Here is a 20,432-nt window from a genome sequence, read left to right on the forward strand (position 1 = left end):
GAATCCTCCATTGCAGGTCAGGATTACAGCCCTAGTCTTACTGAAATTTCAGCAAGTATTCATTTTCCAAGGCAGTTCAGGGTTTGTAAACTGGTCTGCTGAGGTCAGTTGACCCAGCCTCTCCTCGTGCCAGAAAGAGAAATCCTTGTTCCCTTTAGGTGATCACATCCATTCTTCTCTTTTCATATCTGTGCAACTAGTCTGTGTGTTTCCATCAGTGTTTTCATTGGAAGTTCACGTTGGTGAGGGAGTCTCTTTTAGATATCTGCCTCGGATGGAAAGGATGCAGTTTGAGTGTTGATGAGGGATGACTCTCCAGCTAACAAAAAAGTGCATCCATAATGCATGATGTTTCACCTCTAAACAGGATGACAGAAGAGAAGAAAAATGTGGATTAAATACCAGCTTCCCATGTTTTTCTTCCTTGAATGGAGAACTGAATAACTTCCTCCTACCTGGTCTAAAGAATAAGTTTACGCATAAACCAACCAGAATTTGCTTCTGCTTGGAAAGAACTACCCATCCTTTTGGTCCCTGAAGTGCTGCAGATTTCAGGAGGCAAAGACATTTAATTTCACATAACTTAAACGTGGGAATACAGTCATCCTCTTAGATTTCTTGCTAGTACTCAAGTCAGACTTATAAAATATCAAGTGGGATTTTTTTTTTATCACTTGGAAACAACAGGCACATGAAATGACAGTTTAGTCAAATTCTTTCTTGAGCTGAAATGATTTTCTCCCCAGTACTCTGGGTATAAACAATGTCTTTCAATGGGAAACATACTTTTCTACATTGAGATCTTCTTTTGCTGAATACTGATTCATAGTGGGATTCTACTCATTGGGGCTTATTCATGAGTAGGACAGACATTGAAAGACATGGCAGACATGAAGGATGGACAGTTATTTGCTCTGAAAATTTCCAGGGAATTGGAAGGCTTAGCAACAGGTTCTACAAACTGTGGTAAAGGGATGAAATGGTAGCTCAGTGGTAAAGAGTCTGCCTGCCAAAGCAGAAACTGCAGGAGACTCAGTTCGATCCCTGCATTAGGAAGATCCCCTGGAGGAGGAAATGGCAACTCATGCAAATATTCTTGCCTGGGAAATCCCATGAACAGAGTAGCTTGGCAGGCTATAGTCCATGGGATAGTGCAGAGGTGAACATGACTAAGCATGCATGCACAGGGAAAACTAAAACATACATGTTGACTCTGAAGGGCTGGCTGGCCTTTTGACTATGGGAAGACTTACGATTACCTTCTTGTTTAGTCGCTCAGTCATGTCTGACTCTTTGAGACCTCATGGACTATAGCCTGCCAGGCTCCTTTGTCCATGGGATTTCTCAGGCAGGAATACTGGAGTGGGTTGCAATTTCCTTCACTGGGGAATCTTCCAGACCCAGGAATTGAACCCATGTCTCCTGCTTGGCAAGCAGATTCTTTACCACTGAACCACCTGGGAAGCCCTATGATTATCTTAGGGAAGGTCAAAAGCAAAGGTGAAAATAACATGGGGTTTGCTGATAAATGCAGGACTGCTAAAAGAACAAGCCATCAGTAAAAACAAGAGGGACATATATTTTAGCTGTATTTAAAAGAAAATATGCCTTTTTAATTTTAAAAATGCCAAGAAAATGAATAGTTTGTGCAACATTTTTCTGTTTTTACCTTTCCTGTGTTTTCAATGTTATCTTTTCTAAATTTCTCATATTTCCAATTTTATTCTTTTACAAAATATTTCCTAATTTATTCATCCAGAATTAATGCTATCTTGGTCTCTTAATGCTCTCTCTTAAGATACGTATGGTTTTCTAACTAAATTAGATTAATATTTGTATATATTTTAGCTTTCCTACTATTAGATTCTTGAAGGCAGGAACAGTGCCTCACAAAAACATAACTTTGGTGAATGTTCCCCAAAATTTGGAATATAAATGAAAGAATGAATACCTCTGTTGTAGAACACATCACAGCATTTTAGATGTGAGCCCCTGAGGGCTGTAAAGATAAAAATGTTCCAGGGTAAGTATATCATATCTGACATAAAATATTAGGAAACCTTAAAAACATTATTAAAAAGGAAGGTAATGATAAAAAGAACATAAGGTTTGTGTTTTGAGAAAACATGATGTCAGCTGAAACTCATTAAGTTTAAAGTCAACGTGAAATGACAACTTGGGTGAAACTGTTAAACTTTTGTTTAATGGAACTTAAACAATGTTAAATGGGACTTAATGTAAAAAGGTTTTTAAGGTATTCTAGCCTTAAAGTGTAGAGAAGGCAATGGCACCCCACTCCAGTACTCTTGCCTGGAAAATCCCATGGACGGAGGAACCTGGTAGGCTGCAGTCCATTGGGTCGCGAAGAGTCGGACACAACTTCACTTTCACTTTTCACTTTCATGCATTGGAGAAGGAAATGGCAACCCACTCCAGTGTTCTTGCCTGGAGAATCCCAGGGACGGGGGAGCCTGGTGGGCTTCAGTCTATGGGGTCGCACAGAGTCGGACATGATTGAAGCGACTTAGCAGCAGCAGCAGCAGCCTTAAAGTGGAACTTCCCTGGTGGCTCAGATGGTAAAGCATCTGCCTACAACATGGGAGAAAGTTGGCTTAAAGCTCAACATTCAGAAAACTAAGATCATGGCATCCGGTCCCATCACTTCATGGCAAATAGATGGAGAAATAGTGGAAACAGTGGCAGACTTTATTTTTCTGGGCTCCAAAATCACTGCAGATGGTGATTGCAGCAATGAAATTAAAAGATGCTTACTCCTTGGAAGGAAAGTTATGACCAATCTAGACAGCATATTAAAAAGCAGAGACATTACTTTGCCAACAAAGGTCTGTCTAGTCAAGGCTATGGTTTTTCCAGTAGTCATGTATGGATGTGAGAGTTGGACTATAAAGAAAGCTGAGCACCAAAGAATTGATGCTTTGGAACTGTGATGTTGGAGAAGGCCTTTGGACTGCAAGGAGATCCAACCAGTCTATCCTAAAGGAGATCAGTCCTGAGTGTTCATTGGTAGGACTGATGTTGAAGCTGAAACTCCAATATTTTGGCCACCTCATGCAAAGAACTGACTCATTGGAAAAGACCCTGATATTGGGAAAGATTGAAGGCAGGAGGAGAAGGGGACAACAGAGGATGAGATGGTCAGATGGCATCACTGACTCAATGGACGTGAGTCTGAGTGAACTCTGGGAGTTGGTGATGGACAGGGAGACCTGGTGTGCTGCAGCCCATGGGGTCACAAAGAGTCGGACACGACTGAGTGACTGAACTGAACTGAGCCTCTGCCAGAGATAGGAACAAGTTGGTAGCCTGTAGGAAAAATAAAAAAGCAGTATAGAAATAGGTTGTAGGTACATAGAAATCAGTTTTACCTGCAGTGTACTAAACTGAAGTGAAAGTCGCTCAGTCATTTCCAACTCTTTGTAACCCCATGGACTATACAGTCCATGGAATTCTCCAGGCCAGAATACTGGAGTGGGTAGCCTTTCCCTTTTCCAGGCGATCTTTCCAACCCAGGGATTGAAACCAGGTCTCCCACACTGCAGGTGAATTCTTTACCCACTGAGCCACAACTGAAGGGTTGACCATAATTTTTTTAATGTTATTTTATAAGAAGTGCATATTTCATTAAAAGTGGGTAGGAGACAAAGTACCCATGTCAGTTTGATCATGTGGGTCGGGAATCATTGTCTCATATGATTAAAATATTGCAGTTGAATCATTTACATATCACCATTGCTGGGAAGATAAGTTTTATGGGAGATTAAAGAAATTCTCTCCTTTTAGAACCATGTTAGTAGCTCAACTGTCTTATCCAGGAGACTGACAAATGATGGAAAGGTCTAACTGAGTTTCATTTTAATGAAGACTACTTATTTGCAAAAACAGAAATAAATCAAACTAGTGTAAAGGAGGAGGAAATGCTTGTGCACAGGTGTTGACACAGGTGTGTCCCATGGAGCATTGTGGCAAAAAGTATACTTGAGACTCCAATAGGATTGAAATAAAATTGTCAGGCTCTGAGGTAAAAACTGTCTTTGATCTTTCTTTTTATGGAACTCTTTGTTTCTCATTGTGGCTTCCCCTTTCAAGTCCATTTGATTTTTCTCTTTCTGCTTCTCTGGGCATATAATGGAGGATCATTTTCTTACAGCTGCCAAGTTTAGCTGTTGTCAATTCAACTAGCAGGAACCAGCATCTCTCTTTCATTAAATAAACTTCTGGCAGAGGTAATGTTAGTGATCTAGCTTAGTGTATACCTTGTCCAATCAAATATACTCAAGGAGTGTCAGATACTGCAAATTTAGCTGCCATGGCTTGACCCTTTGGAGAGAAGTGAGTTCTTAGTGAAGGGGGTTGATCATTGTGTTTGAGAGAGAATTTAACAAATATTTCCCACTCTTTTTTTTCTTCCTTTCTTTTTTACCATTTAAACTTTTTATTTTGTATTGGAGTGTAGCTGATTAACATGCTTTGCAACCCCATGACCTGTAACCCATCACAACCCTCTGTCTGTGGGTTTTTCCAGACAAGAACACTGTAGTGGGTTGCCATTTCCTCCTTCAGGGGATCTTCGTGACCCAGGGATAGAACCTGAGTCTCCTGCGTTGCAAGCGGATTCTTTACAGCTGAGCCATTGGGGAAGCCACCTTCAGATGAGGGCACCGATAAGTGGTGAAATAATCCTTAAATGGGGCAACAGAGCGGAAAGTTAGCTGTCGTTGTAAACTGTTCCCAAGTGCATAACTCTCTAGTGCATGGAAATGTATAATGCCTCCTGACTGCCTATACTCACACATGTCAGAAATTTGATAGAATATTCCCCAGGTTGCAAGATCTACCAGTCTCATTGGCCTCCCTTCACCCAGATGAAGAAAACTTGTCAGAGATGCAGGGACACATGTGGGGAGAAAGCCAGTTGATGATGGAGGAAGAGGTTAAAGTGCTGAAGCTGCAGCCAGGGAGTCACAAGGCTGGCTGGAAAACCGCCAGAAGCTAGGAAGATGCAAGGACAAATCTTCTCCAGCAGGTTTCAGAGGGAACACAGCCCTGCCATCACCTTGATTATGGACTTTCAGCCTCCAGAATTGTAAGACAAAAAATTTATGCTGGTCTAAGCCACCCCATGTGTGTTATTGTGCTATGGCAACGTTAGAAAACTAAGGCAATATGTAACAGGAAAGGCTGTAATCTTAGAGTTATGGCTGATTTTGTGTAATCATTTGTTAGATACACCTCTTGAAGGATTGCCTTGGATATACCACTTCTCATAGCAGAATGACAAGAATTTATACCAGAGGTGTAGTCTAGGAGAATTGGATGAGAAAATAAGATGGGAAATTGAAGGGAGTTGAAATAAACCAGCAAGATGGTAAGAGGGTGAGGCAATGAGGAGTGGAGAAAAAGCCTGCAAGAGAGAGCTGGTGGCAGTTTTAGTAAGGGAGTGTCTAATATAGTTGATGTTCAGTATCTGTGGATTCTCTGTTTTCAAATTTGCCTATGTGCTAAAATTAATTTGTAATCTCTCAAATAACTCCCAGTGCTTTTGTAACTAATGGCAGATTAGCAAAAAATTCGCATCTTTGGACAAACTCATTCCCAACTGAGGTCAGTGAACAAAGAGATATGCTGCTGCAAATGTGTATTTTTTTTTTTTTTGCAATATATTTAGTGCCACTTTTGGGGTATTTTTGGGGTAATTTCTCTATTCAAAATGGCCCCCAAGAATAGTGCCAAAGTGTTGTCTGGTGTTCCTAAGTGCAAAAAGGCTGATATGCTTTGCAGAGAAAATAACATGTGTTAGCTAAGCTTCAATAAGGTAGGCATCCTGTCAGTCTTATACAAGGAAGGATAAGAAGAGAGACTGCAACATCAACTCTACTAGAATGTCATGGTTAGTTTAGGATTCCTGTGGTTGCAAGATTTGGCTGAATTGAGCTACAGTCCAAGCATCATTTTTTCATTCATCTGTTTAAGAAACTTTTTTTTTTTAAACAGTGCCTGCTTTGTATCAACCAGTGTTTATGCCCTGAAAATACATCAGTAAATAAGTTGACCAGGTTTCTGCAATCATGGAGCTTACATGTCAATTGAATATTCTCACAATAAACATATAAAAATGTTTAAGGTAAGAGCAATGGCAGAAATAGGTGTAGTGATGATCAGAGAAGCCAAACCTAAGGAAATGAGTTTTAAACTTGAACTTGAAAGATGAATAGAAGGCAGTCATAAGGATCCCTGCAGATAAAAATAATCGAAGCAGAGAGATGAACAAGGGCTAATGCCTTGGAGGAGAATAAACTTAACTCTAGGGACAAAGTGAAGACCAATGAGGCTAGAAGATAGCAAGTAATGGCTTCCCTGGTGGCTCAGACAGTAAAGAATCTGCCTGAGATGCGGGAAACCTAGGTTCAATCCCTGGATCAGGAAGATCCCCCTGGAGAAGGGAGTGGCTACTCATTCCAGTATTCTTGCCTAGAGAATTCCAAGGACAGAGGAACCTGGTGGGCTACATCCCATGGGGTTGCAAAGAGTCGGACACAACTGAGCAACTAACATGAACATGGAGTGGGGACACTGCAGGGGGTTAACTAAGTGAAATGGGTAGAACATGGGATACCCTAGGCTTTGAAAATGCTTTTTATTTTACTCTAATTGCAATAGGAAGTCATGGGAGGAAAGGGAAGAGATAGGGGTTGACATAAAACTCTGATTTGTTTAGAGAATGACCTTGGAAGTTAATGGGAGACCTGGGCAATTAGGATCCTTATTCCCTCTCTTCTGTTGGAAGTACACTCAGCCTACCATTTCCACAGCTGCAACCGCTTTTGAGGATACAACCTTAAGAGAGTAATGTGTTATCAAGATCACCTGGATGGTATAGTGATTAAATCCAGTTAAGTCCTTGCTATAAACTTGTCAGGTGATTCAGAGGGTAAAGTGTCTGCCTGCAATGTGGGAGACCTGGGTTCGATCCCTGGGTCAGGAAGATCCCCTGGAGAAGGAAATGGCAACCCACTCCAGTACTCTTGCCTGGAAATTCCATGGACGGACAAGCCTGGTAGGTTCCAGTCCATGGGGTCACAAAGAGTTGGACACGACTGAGTGATTTCACTTTCACTTGTGCTGAGATCTACTCATCTTGCCAACCACCCAGGAAAAGACTGTAAGTAAAGACTCTTTTGCTCATGAAACCTGCCACCTACCAATCTGGAGGAAATGCTTCTTTCTTCAGTCTCTCCTCACTCTCTATGTATGGAGGCCATCAACAAATTAACCTTGGGAATAAGAGTGGTGAGAAAACAGGGAATGAGAGAAATCATGGAGCTCATTGCAGATGTCCAAGAGACAGATGGTGGTGACTCAGACTAGAATTATAGCAATGGGGATGGTAGGTTTCCCAGTGAATTTGAGGTTCTTCTAGAAAGAATTTGGAGACAAAGCAGAAGGGTGAAGAAGTAAAGTAAAAACTTATTTAAGCAAAGGTATGCTCTCAGAGGGAGAACGGGCAGAGAAGTGAGAAGCTGCTGCCCCGTGTTTCTTTGGCAAGCTGGTTACGAGAGGCATAAGGGGAAGGGGCACAATGTTCACACACAGTTTGGGGGTTGTTTTCTCTGATTTTCATCCCAGCTTCACTTTCCTGAGTGGACTTGGGATTTTTGTTCTCATAGGTAAAGAATCCACCTGCAATGCGAGAGACCTGGGTTGGATCCCTGGGTTGGGAAGATGATTGGAGAAGGGAAAGGCTACCCATTCCAGTATTCTGGCCTGGAGAATTCCATGGACTACAGTTGGGGAGGGGGGAGGGTGACAAAGAGTCGGATACAACTGAGAGACTTTCACTTACTTACTTATAGAAGTGTCATGGCGTCCGTGCACGAGGGTACTTCTTACCTGCAAGGCTAGTTTTATTGTGATAAGAGTATAATGAGCAACAGATTACATTTGGAGCAGGAGATTCTTGCCTTTCTCCACCCTTCTTTGTCTGCTAAGAAGATGCTTGTCATCTAAAATGCGTGATTTCCTGTCAGTCCGGTGGTTCCTGTTTCCTGTGTCTGCCCATGGACCCTGCTGTTTACAAGATACATGATTTCCTGCCACCTGGCCCCTGCCCCATTTCTCTGCTCATACCTAGCTACCTGCCTGCTGTAACAGTAGGAAGCAGTTGAGTAAACAATATATTTTAAAGATAAAGCCAATAGAAATGGCTGATGGATCAGAAATTGAGAGGAATCATGGGCATAAAAGGGCATGGTTAGGAAAAAGATGGCCTGGTAGGTACTGTCATAGTGAGCGTGTATTGATCTCAACCCTGAAGGCCTTGTGTCTGGGGACCTCCCACAGAATCAGCCCCACTGCCTAGAGTCAAGATCCAGAGCCCTGAATGAAAGGAGTACAAGGTAAGTCAATACTTAAATCACTTCTCAGATTGTATGCTCCAAAAATACCCATTTTTACCCCTGATAACCACATGGCATATGGGCTGAGTGGGCAGGATTCTATTTAGAATCCTGTGAAATGTACTGTACCCCACAGCAGGAGCCCATCCAGCATATTAGCAAGCATCATTTAGAACAAAGGAGGAGGGGGCATCTATTGTGTAATGATACATAGTGTACATCTATTGTGTAATGTTTTGGTGTAACTCAGTTGCATATTGGACATAACTCTGCAGATAGGCAACCCATAAAAGCTGTACTGAGCTCACTGGAAATGGGTGACTCTCACTGAAAGCCTACTCCCAGCTAGCCTTGTGAGTCTGATCCGCTTCTGTAAATTAACCTTATTGGCTCATTATCTCTATAGGATAGAAGTGCTCCCTTCAGCCTCAGTAGTGTTCCAAGGCTTGGTAGGGTGGATGAATTTTAGGACTGAGATCTCCCGAGGTGAAAGGACCTATAGTTCTCTCAATGCCGGGAAATTAAACCTCTCTTTCTCTTTTCATGTCCCAAATGTTCAATTGCCATAACATCTACTTTTCAAGTTCAAGCTATAAAAGCTGTCTCAGTGGGCTTCTTTGAATGGTCTTTTATTTTTCTCCTCAACTTCCTTTCTATCTTGTCCTCACTCCATTCTCCTTTTCTTCCTTTCCCCCCTCTTCCTCTTACTTTTTTCTAAATGATGCTTGCTAATATGCTAGATGGGCTCCAATTGTGGGGTATAGTACTTAAATTGATCACACATACTGTTGGTCTGTTTTGCTTTCCCCAGAAGCAAATCAGACGTTTCTTTTCTCAAATGGGGTTGTTTTCTCCTTGTACATTTTACATCTCTCAGCCTTGGAGACATGCTGTTGAAACTGTTTAGCTTCACTATAGATACACCTAATCCATTTGGGATTTTGCTGGGCTCTGAGTCATGATAGCAGGCCTGATGGGGTGGGGACCGAGAAAGTCACACTCCAGATCCTAGTTCTAAAAGGTAACTCAAAAATTATCAGGCTCTCAATGCCTTCAAGCAGAGCACCAGCTTATGCTCTCCAGAAAGAACTCTCAGTCCTTCACAGGAGCACTTTCCAAAGCATCCAACACATTCCTCTGGATGTGTTCTGTAAGAAGCAATCCGAAGGTCAGTGCATTTGGAAAATGCTGGATTCAATGAATTATCAATGCTTTTAATAGAACTTCAATTTCTAAGTTTTTAGAATTCCCTTATTATAAAGAAGCAGATCATAAAATCCCTTTAAGAAATACCTCATGGGGAAAGTACTCTATTCCCTGCTGTTGCTCAATTATCTAGTCACCTATGCCTTTTGGGAGAGTTAACTTTGAGGGCACTCAAAAGAGCAGTAGTGAGGACAATAGAAGCAATTTAGCCAATTGATTACTGTCTTCCCTGTGGGTAGGCACCATGTGTTCCAAATGAAAAGCATCTCTCCCTAGGGGAACTTAACTCATTTTCATTTTCTGAAAGTAGTTTAACAAGAAAGGGTTCCCCAAATGGAAACATTTTGACCTTGAGTGAGAACAAGGTTCATGGGTATTTGGTAATTGCCCAGACTTTGAGCTCTGACCACAGCTCCCTTTGATTTTTGGCATTGTTGTTCTCTCATAGCAGAGAAAATGGTTTAATTTCTTTAGCTTCTTTGTATCCCTAATAAATATGCCCTGAGAACAGTGAGAGTTGTTCTCTTTCTGGGGTATGTTGAGAATTAAACTGTGGCATTGTAAGAGGTTGTTCAGAAGCAAAAATGCAATGTTCATTAACTATATTGGTTATACCCTATAGCCCTCGCTTATTCTGGTCACTATTTATTGTGTTTTGCTGCAAGAGTTCTTGTGCCTAAGGGCCAGCTGCTGATGAAGTACAGAAACAAAGTCAAATATGTGGTACAGTCACGTAAGGGATGTGAATAGAACTAATAATCTTATTGGATTTTCAAAAAGAATGCGTCTAGAATAAAGCTCTAGGCAATTTGAAATATAATAATAAAGGATAAAACTGTCATGCAATTGATTTTTACCCTGATTGCTTGCTCTACAGAGCAGTGTCTTAGCCTCTGACTCAGGGGTTCCTTTGGATCCTAGAAGATATCCTGACTTCTTACCTGATACACTTTCTCATATACTTTCTTATCCAGAAATACTCAGACCTCTATAGACAATCACGAGTTTTATTTGATTATGTACTAACCATTGTAAGGTAGTCTGGAGACACTTGTATTCACTGCCTATAATGTCCAATCAAAAGACTGTTTTTATTCTAGAAATTGGAAGTTAGAAGTTACCAGAGAAAACATGTCCTCATTGTTTAAAATTATCCAACAAATATTAAGTGTCTCTGTCTGCAGACAATGTTCTTGGTACTCGGAATCCAGAAAAGCCAGGTATATCTCAGCGCCCTTTTATGACTTCATAATGCTACTACACAAAGACTGACTTTATTTAGAGAATCATTACAGCAAACACCTCAAAAAAGCAGGAGGACAGGGCAATCTACTTGTTTAACTTCATCTATCTGAGAGGTGCTGTGCTATACAATAAGGCTCCTATATAACAAAATGTTACTTTCACATCTGTATTTAAACACTATAAGAAAATATAGTGGCCATCCCTTGGGGTAATTTAGCCCACACTGATTGCCCTTCTGGATTACATGACTCTGACCTACTGGCCATAATTTAGTGATCTAGGAAAAGAAGCTTGACCCTTGAAGCTGTGTCAAGGTAATGGTAGTACTCTAGACTCTAGAATAAAGATCCATGAATCCTAGCTATTATGGTGTTGGGACCTGCCTGCTGCCTCTTTATACTGAATCTTAGTTACTTAGCTCTTCCTTTGATTATAATATTATTAGATATGTTATATTGTTAATATTAGCAACTTTAGTATTTTTAAGTCAATTATTTGACTTTATATACCAGAGATATTTAGATGTTTTCCCCTTGAGACAAAAATTCTTACTAGATCAATAAATGTTATAGAAGTTTGTCCAATCAATCTCTCACTTTAAACCAGTTCAGTATATTTTTTAACAATAAGCACAATTTTGATGGCATTTCAGTTCCATTCAAGACAGTCCGGAACTCCCATTACGTTGCTTCTAACCTTTCTTCTTTCTCATTACGACTGACAACTTACTATTGTCTTAATATACTGTCTTTGACCCTGAGCCAAAGTCTTCCCTTAGACTTTCTGACCAATTCTGGGTGTCCTGGCTTGGCCTTCATGATCTGTGAGCGCATTAGTTCAGACTCCCTACTATGACTGTCACCACCGTTTACCATCCCCTATAGGGTCAATTACTCCAACTTTAACCCTTTAAACTCTGGCTTTGGTTGGCTTGGTCGGCGCAGTGAATGGACCCACCCTGATTCTCTACAGGAGGATGTAGGGGAATATTTCAGTTGGTAATAAAGGATAGACTACTAAATATTATGATTTATGATTTGAAATCTTGATCACCTTTTTGGTTTCTTTTCAATATACTTAAACCAGTTCAAATTTTGAATCAGACTTCTAAGTGTGTCTTTTTGAACACAACAAAGTATTCAGACTTGAAATCACCTCTGATATTGTTTATTAATATGTCTGCTATTCATCCCACTTTAGGAAGCAGGGGCCATGTCTGGTGTGTTTCTCTATCCTGAAGTTCTGATACAAAACTTCTATATTTCAAAAATTAAACTTTTAAGTATGTTTGTTAGAAGACCAGTCCAAAAAATTTTTTTTGAACTGACCTTTTACTATTTATCAGTTTACATCCTAGTTGACTTAAAAAAGAAATTTTTGGTTTTACCATTTTTCTTTCATTCCTATCTGTTCTGTAACTAGACTACTTTGGGTCTGATAATGTATTGAATCTATATTAAATCTTAGTTATATAATCTATGAAAAGCAAGTTTTAGGTGTATACATTTAGTATTTTGGAAAATTCTGCTATTTTAATATATCACAAGGAAGAAAGTTCTGCAACTTAGAACTCAGGTTAAAAGTGGTTGTAAATATAGTCATATAGTTTTCACAAATACCATTTGGGGAAGAAATGATTTGGAAAAGAAATAATTTCATACCAGTCTATTTAAAAAATTGAGAATTTTTATCAATGTAAAATGGTACTAAGACTGATAAAATATCTGATATGACCTTAAGCTTGACTTTCATGATGAAAAATGGTTTCAACTCAGGACCAAGCATTTGATTGCCAAGAGAGACTCTCAGTATTTTTCTTTTTGCCTTCTACAATGATAGGTCATGTTCCAAACAGTGGTTGGAGCATTAACTTCTCAGAGTGAGGACAATATGCACATATAGTATTGGGACTGTTACTGCATCATAGTCTGTCCTGACTGATACTACAAGAATGTGGCAGAGGCCGGAGTTGCAGTGAAGATGAAGAGTTTTGTTTTGAATAAGTCAAGTTATTTACGTATAAAGGACAGGTAAAATCACAATTCTTTAATAGAAGTGGCACCAGTTGTAAATGTAATGGGATTCATCCCTTTTTTTTCACGTTTTAGAGACATAGACTAAACCAGGGTTACCAGAAAGGATCAGATCTGAAGTCCATGTAAATATAAGGTGGGAAGACTCTGAGAAACCGTTTGATATTGATAATGACTATCTCAGGTTTACATTTCAGCTGTATGTCTCAATTGTATAATTTCACTATGCACATGAATTCAATCACTTGTGTACAGACACACCACCTGCTCAGAAAATTTCCAAGGAATCCTTCACTGCCTTCAGGCAATAGGCTTTTGGAAATGGTTTTCAAGTTCCATTCTTTAATATTCTCTTCACAAGTAATTTTTTGGTTGATCCTTATCTGTTTTGTTGGATGACAGAGCATGAAGGAACCTTTTATTGAGCTCAATGGCAGTTTGATCAAAGTAATATCTAATTTGGATGCATTGGTTCTGAACATTTTCTAGGAAGTGGAGAGGTGCCAGACATCCCCAGGGCTGCTCAGATGTAAAGTCTGATCAACAGCATCTACTGTGGAAAGACTAGACTTTGCAATTCAAATATCTGAACCAAAGGGTTGGTATTTTGCTGGGTGGATTAGTAGGTGCACACAACAAAGTGTTTAGGAGCCTCTAATCTCACCTGATGTACTGAATTCCTCATGGCATTTCCTGCTTGCATCCAAGGTGTCAGCATTTCTTCCATCATCATTCTTGTTGTTATACACTCACATATCTATTCCTGTTCTTTTGCTTTTACTTTATTGAGTGTGATTGTTTCTTCTGTTCTTTCTCCATTTCCCAAACTCTTATTCATCCTTCAGATTCTGCTCAAAAACTGCCTTTCATTATGCTTATGTTAAAGTGTCAGTGAATTTATTAATATTTGCACCTTTCTAGTTTCACAGTGTTTTTTCCATTTAGTAAGCTCATCTGAATATGGAAGGGACACCTAACCACCTTTATATTGTTTGTTCTCTGTAAGAGCCATCATAATGTTATATACACACATGAGTGCATGCTCAGCCTCTAAGTTATATCCAACTCTTTGCAAACCCCATAGACTGTAGCCTGCCAGACTCCCCTGTGCATGGGATTTCCCAGGCAAGAATACTGGAGTGGTTACCATTTCCTTCTCTAGGGGATCTTCTTGACCCAGGGATTGAACCAGTGTCTCCTGCATTACAGGCAGATTCTTTAACACTGAGCCACCTGGGAAGCTCTATATACTAATATAGAGCTCAATAAATGTTTATTAAGTTTAAATGGAATCAAACAATTTACAATCTCTTCTCTCTAAAAAAAAAAACTTTTATCTAAAGAACCAGTAGCTCAACTTCTCTTGTATATCCTTTGTCCTTAATGTCATTCACTAATTCATGAGAGAGACCAAAGCAGAACATTCTTTCATATCTATATAGTGTTTATATTTTTCAACATACTCTCATGTGTATGATTGCTTTCAGGGGATCAGAGCAGCCCTTGAAATGGAAAGGGCAAGTTTTATTACTTCCAGGCATGAGATTAAAAAACTGAGAAAAATGGATTGATCATGTTCTCATCACTGGTCACCAGCTATGTCAGGACTCAAATTCTGGTCTCCTGACTGGTGGAGAACTGTCTCTTGCTTTTTCCTTTATCTAATTTCCTTCTGCTACAAGAATTCCTTGCAGCTCCAGCATGTTCTCAGTTTAGGAATGGACTCTCTAGCCCACATAAATTTATTGGTCAGAGTAAGCTGTCCTGTATCTCACCTGTGGCTGCAGTGGGAGACTGTCACTTCTGTGCATGGGGAACATATTTATTCCTTTGAAAAGTGTGAATGGTTTTGCATACCAATACACAGGGCTACTAGGTAGATGGTTTAACCTGATCAACAGCTTCTCCATCTTATCCTAGAGTCATTAGAATCTTTTCAAATAACCACTTGTTTGATTGAATCAACTGGCCCAAGTAAATCAAGAATTTGTTAAACTTGGCAAGCTTGGAGTAGAATGTATAATAATTTGGTGAAAATCATAGATAGGAAAATCATCAAATCATAGAATATTTAGTAATTTCAAACATGACATGTTTAAAAGAGAAAGTTAGTACGAATAGGTTGAAAGCAGAGCTATAATTAACAAAATACCAAACCCTTGGACTATCCTGATAATTAGTACACATTAGTAAAATCTACAATAACTTTAGATAAATTTATTATAAATTTATTGTAGAGGAAAACAATAGAATGGGAAAGACTAGAGATCTCTTCAAGAAAATTAGAGATACCAAGGGAACATTTTATGCAAAGATGGGCACAACAAAGGATAGAAATGGTATGGACCTAACAGAAGCAGAAGATATTAATAAGAGATGGCAAGAATACACAGAAGAAATGTACAAAAAAGATCTTCATGACCCAGATAACCACAATGGTGTAATCACTCACCTAGAGCCAGATATCCTGGAATGTGAAGTCAAGTGGGCGTTAGGAAGCATCACTATGAACAAACCTTAGTGGAGGTGATGGAATTCCAGCTAAGTTATTTCAAATCCTAAAAGATAAGGCTGACAAAGTGCTTCACTTTATATGCCAACAAATTTGGAAAACTCAGCAGTGGCCACGGGACTGGAAAACGTCAATTTTTATTCCAATCCCTAAGAAACGCAATGCCAAAGAATGTTCAAACTACTGCACAATTACACTTATCTCACATGCTAGCAAAGTAATGCTTAAAATTCCCCAAGTCAGCCTTCAACAGTTCGTGAATCATGAACTTGAGATGTTCAAGCTGGGTTTAGAAAAGGCAGAGAAACCAGACATCAAATTGCCAATATCCATTGGATCATTGAAAAAGCAAGAGAGGTCCAGAAAAACATCTACTTCCGCTTTATTTACTATGCCAAAGCCTTTCACTGTGTGGATCACAACAAACTGTGGAAAATTCTTCAAGAGGTGGGAATACCAGACAACATTAACTGCCTCCTGAAAAATCTGTATGAAGGACAAAAGCAACAGTTAGAACTGGACATGGAACATCAGATGGGGTCCAAATCGGGAATGGAGTACATCAAGGCTGTATATTGTTACACTTCTTATTCAACCTGTATGCAGAGTTCAGTTCAGTTTCTCAATCATGTCTGATTATTTGTGACCCCATGGACTACAGCATGCCAGGCTTCCCTGTCCATCACCAACTCCTGGAGCTTACTCAAACTCATGTCCATCGAGTCAGTGATGCCATCAAATCATCTCATCCTCTGATCTCATCCTCTGACATCCCCTTCTCCTCACGCCTTCAATTTTTTCCAGCATCAGGGTCTTTTCAAATGAGTCAGTTCTTCACATCAGGTGGCCAAAATATTGGAGTTTCAGCTTCAGCATCAGTCCTTCCAATGAATATCCAGGACTGATTTCCTTTAGGGTAGACTGGTTGATCTCCTTGCAGTCCAAGGGACTCTCAAGAGTCTTCTCCAACACCACAGTTCAAAAGCATTAATTCTTCAGCTTTCTTTATAGTCCAACTCTCACATCCACACATGACTACTGGAAAACCCATAGCCTTGACTAGATGGACCTTTGTTGCCAAAGTAATGTCTCTGTTTTTTAATATGCTGTCTAGGTTGATCATAGCTTTTCTTTCAAGGAGTAAGCATCTTTTAATTTCATGTCTGCAGTCACCATCTGCAGTGATTTTGGAGCCCAAGAAAAAGTCTGTCACTGTTTCCATTGTTTCCCCATCTATTTGCCATGAAGTGATGGGACCAGATGCCATATCTTAGTTTTCTGAATGTTGAGTTTTAAGCCATCTTTTTAACTTTCACCAAGAGGCTCTTTAGTCTTCTTCGCTTTCTGCCATAATGATGGTGTAACTACATATCTAAGGGTATTGATATTTCCCTGGCAATCTTGATTCCAACTTGTGCTTTATCCATCCCAGCATTTTGTATAATGTACTCTGCATATAGGTTAAATAAGCAGCGTGACAATATGCAGACTTTAGGTAGTCCTTTCCCCAAATGCCAGGCTGGAGAATAACAAAAAGGCACTAGATTTCAAGCCTTTCAGAAAGTCTTAGGATGTTCTTAACTATTTTGCTATATTTAAATGATTATTGAAGGAATGGTTCAACTCAGGCTCAGGAAGAATTTAGACCCATAGACAATAAATCTTGTTCCCAAAGAGTAAACCTAAGTTTATTATTTCCCAAGAGTGTATTAAAGTTGTACATTTAATAGGGAAAGTTGGGAGAGTTCTTAGTTATTAAAGAGTCTCTCTTTTACTCTGTAACCTGGAGTCTGGAATGGAGGGAGATTCTTAGTAAAGTTACCTAATCTGAAGTATTCAGAAGAAAAATCTGTTCTCTCATTTGGAATGAAGTTATAAGTTCCAAAGCAAGAAAGGAACAAAAAATTACATCTACTTGAGCTTAAACTTCAGCTTCTAAACTATACTTGGATAAAAAAGAATGAAAGATAAAGCTATATCTCATGTTTTCAAGTCTTATGTTTAATAAAAATCAAATGTAACTCTGCCAAATGGGCAAGTGGGAGTCAGATGTATAATTAAACTTCCTTCTGGAATATATGCCACTCAGAGATCAAATGGCTAGCATCTAATTGGTCTTTCCAAATGTAATCTATTGCCTCACAGAAGGCTGTTAATAGTTTTTCACCATGGAAATTTAAAGGAGTAGATTTTTTTCAAGTAGATGTTCTAACTCAGTTAAGAATCTAAGCACACATTTAGAGGAAGAGAAAAATGAATAGTATATTGTAAATTGTGCTTAATACAAGTAGTATCTCTGACTTTAAGCAGATTGCATGTTGAGTTTCTTTTAGATGTAATGTCACATATGAGTTATTCCCCAGGCTTTTCTTCTTAGACCTCTCTCAATAATAATTTACAATAAATGGATGGGTATAGCCATGTGATAAATGACATTTTATATGAAAACACTGGATATTTGAGTTTGCCCTTTTGTGACATCTAAGGAAAGAAAAAGAGTTGAGAGGAGGAGTTGTCAGGAGATATTCATAGCCAGAATAGAGCAGATGAAAATCTAGCATTACCTTTAAATACCATTCCACATAGACAAGCTCACTCTGTAAGAAGAGGTAAATAACATTTCAATTATAGGAAAAAAAATTGTTTGCACAAGCACTCCTTTCTACTCCAAGCCCAAAATGGATGCTTTTTTATAAGATTATTTCTACAATAATGATTGCGATTCATTAGATACCATTAAATAGCTATTCTCAAAACCAATGTACTAAAAATAAATACATTATTTTAAATGTCATACATGTTTCTGGCATTTCCTATTCAGAATTTTTTTTAAAAGGAGAAGTCTTGCTTGAATGCAACGAACAGTTATTTCTTCTATTAAAGTGACAGGTTGCAATTGATCTTTTCCAGGTGGTTAATGAGCAAAAGCAGTTCCCATGGCACCAGAAGGGAATAAGTTCTATTGTTTGAAATCATATTTGGGTCTTGGAATTTTCAGTTTTTCTTCATATTGAACAAAGCACATAGACGTCATTCTGAATCTGATAACTGATTTTTGTTTTTCACTCTTCTTCTAGGTAAAACCTAACGGTAAGCTTGTACTCAGGGTTAATATAGCTTGCCACAATAGGTGGTACTAATCTAAAGAAATAGTAAATTAAACACTTCTCTACTAAAGGTAACCAGTCTTAAGAAGTTTATTGTTTCTTAGCAGTGAGAATAAACCTAGAAACCTTCCTGTTTCTAGGAAGCTGTCTCCCCTTTTCAATGAGTGATGTTATACACTATACTCGTATTCTTGCTGTACTAATGTAACATGATCTTGGCTTCCCTTTGAGTTTTCAACTAGGAAAAGGGTTATTTCTCTTGTTTCATGACTAACACAGGATTACTGCATGCTGAGCACATTGGCTGTAGTTATCTCCCTTGAGGTCAATAGTAGTTGAATGTATCTTAGGGAAGATCTTAAAACTCAATGTAGGCATAGAAATTTCTGGGTGTCTTCAGTTTGTTGGGTTTGTAAAGAGAAAAGTTGTACCCTCTGTTAAGCAAGTCATTAGTGTTGTCATAGGAGAAGGTAATGGCACCCCACTCCAGTACTCTTGCCTGGAAAATCCCATGGACAGAGGAGCCTGGTGGGCTACAGTCCATGGGGTCGCTAAGGGTCGGACACGACTGAGCGACTTCACTTTCACTTTTCACTTTCATGCATTGGAGAAGGAAATGGCAACCCACTCCTGTGTTCTTGCCTGGAGAATCCCAGGGATGGGGGAGCCCGGTGGGCTGCCGTCTATGGGGTCGCAGAGAGTCAGACATGACTGAAGTGACTTAACAGTGTTGTCATGGGAGAGTTCATGTAACTCTGCTCCCTGAATCTTGCCTCTGGATAAAGGAAAGATACAGAGGACAGTTAAATGACTGGAACATGGAATTGGGGATTCATATACTTTATTTCTGTCATTAATGTGCTTAGGCTAGCCACTAAATTTTGCTTAATTTGTTTGTAAATGTTCAAAGTTCCCTATGAAAGAAAATATGTATTGTTTAAACAGTTTTTCTGATAAAACCTCTATGGTCACAACCTTCTTATTTTCTTCTGGAGTGTTAATATACATATGGAAGTAGTGTAGGATAGTATTAAAGAAGTTCCTGTTGCAGCATTAGATTTTTTTCTAAAGATACAAGAGTAATTTTGGAGATGCAGATCACCTTTTGCAGGCAAAGGGGCATATATTTGATTCACATCTAATAAGAACAACAGCAGCAATAATAAAAAAAAAACAGCAATGATTAGCTGGAAGTTCAATAGAAGTATTAACTACAAATGAACTATTCTATCCAGTCAATTTTGAAAAACTGGGATGTTTGGCACAATGTTTAGAGTTGTGACACAGTTTCAAAAAAGTTAATTCCTTTTGACTCCTGCCAGTTAGTATTAAACTTATGAGGCATGAAATCATCTAATTCTCAATAATAGGTTTTCTATAGAGTTCCCAATAGAAAACATTTATGCCTGAAACATATGTGCCTAGATATCACAAACCACAGGAACATTTATTTACAAAAATGCAGACTGTCTTTCCCTTTCAATGCTCAGAAACGAAATAATTTTTTAGAAAGATGGAGGGAAATGGTCCATAAATTTGCCCATATCTTTTGTGAAGCCTCAACAAATCAACCGAGTTAAAGCCTGGGATATATTACATTTGCATATTTATATATCCAAACTTTTGGCAATTGCCACTTTCCCATCTTCTCCATTTTACTCCAGTTTTCTTCATTATTTTTTCTATTGGAGTGGTTATGTTTTATTTTTGTCATCAAGTGAAGAGGTACAGGATGCCTGATAAAATCAAACTGAGATGAAAAATTATCCCATTTTATAGTATGAAAAGATCAATTTTAACACATCAAGTTTCATGAAAGGCAGGAGAGATAAATGTGTATTGGACACTGAACTGTCACTAACTTATTCTCAATCCTATTTTTGCCTAATATTTCAGAGTATAGTCAGACCCTTAT

General features: G+C 38.9%; 2 long non-coding RNA genes across 2 annotated transcripts in view; one reads left to right on the plus strand and one right to left on the minus strand.

The window, feature by feature from the left end:
• Window positions 1–4,628: 4,628 nt before the first annotated feature.
• Window positions 4,629–4,931, minus strand: LOC129655264 (uncharacterized). Its single transcript, XR_008715855.1, has 2 exons — window positions 4,811–4,931; window positions 4,629–4,700 (listed from the first exon to the last, which is right to left on the minus strand). It is a non-coding gene; the product is annotated as an uncharacterized LOC129655264 (long non-coding RNA).
• Window positions 4,694–20,432, plus strand: part of LOC129655263 (uncharacterized) — an 87,128-nt gene continuing 71,389 nt past the window's right edge. The window contains exon 1 of the long non-coding RNA XR_008715854.1: window positions 4,694–5,104. This is a non-coding gene — a long non-coding RNA (uncharacterized LOC129655263). The remainder of the gene's footprint in view (window positions 5,105–20,432) is intronic.

The sequence above is a fragment of the Bubalus kerabau genome, chromosome 6, assembly GCF_029407905.1.
Source record: "Bubalus kerabau isolate K-KA32 ecotype Philippines breed swamp buffalo chromosome 6, PCC_UOA_SB_1v2, whole genome shotgun sequence".
Lineage (NCBI taxonomy): Eukaryota > Metazoa > Chordata > Mammalia > Artiodactyla > Bovidae > Bubalus > Bubalus kerabau.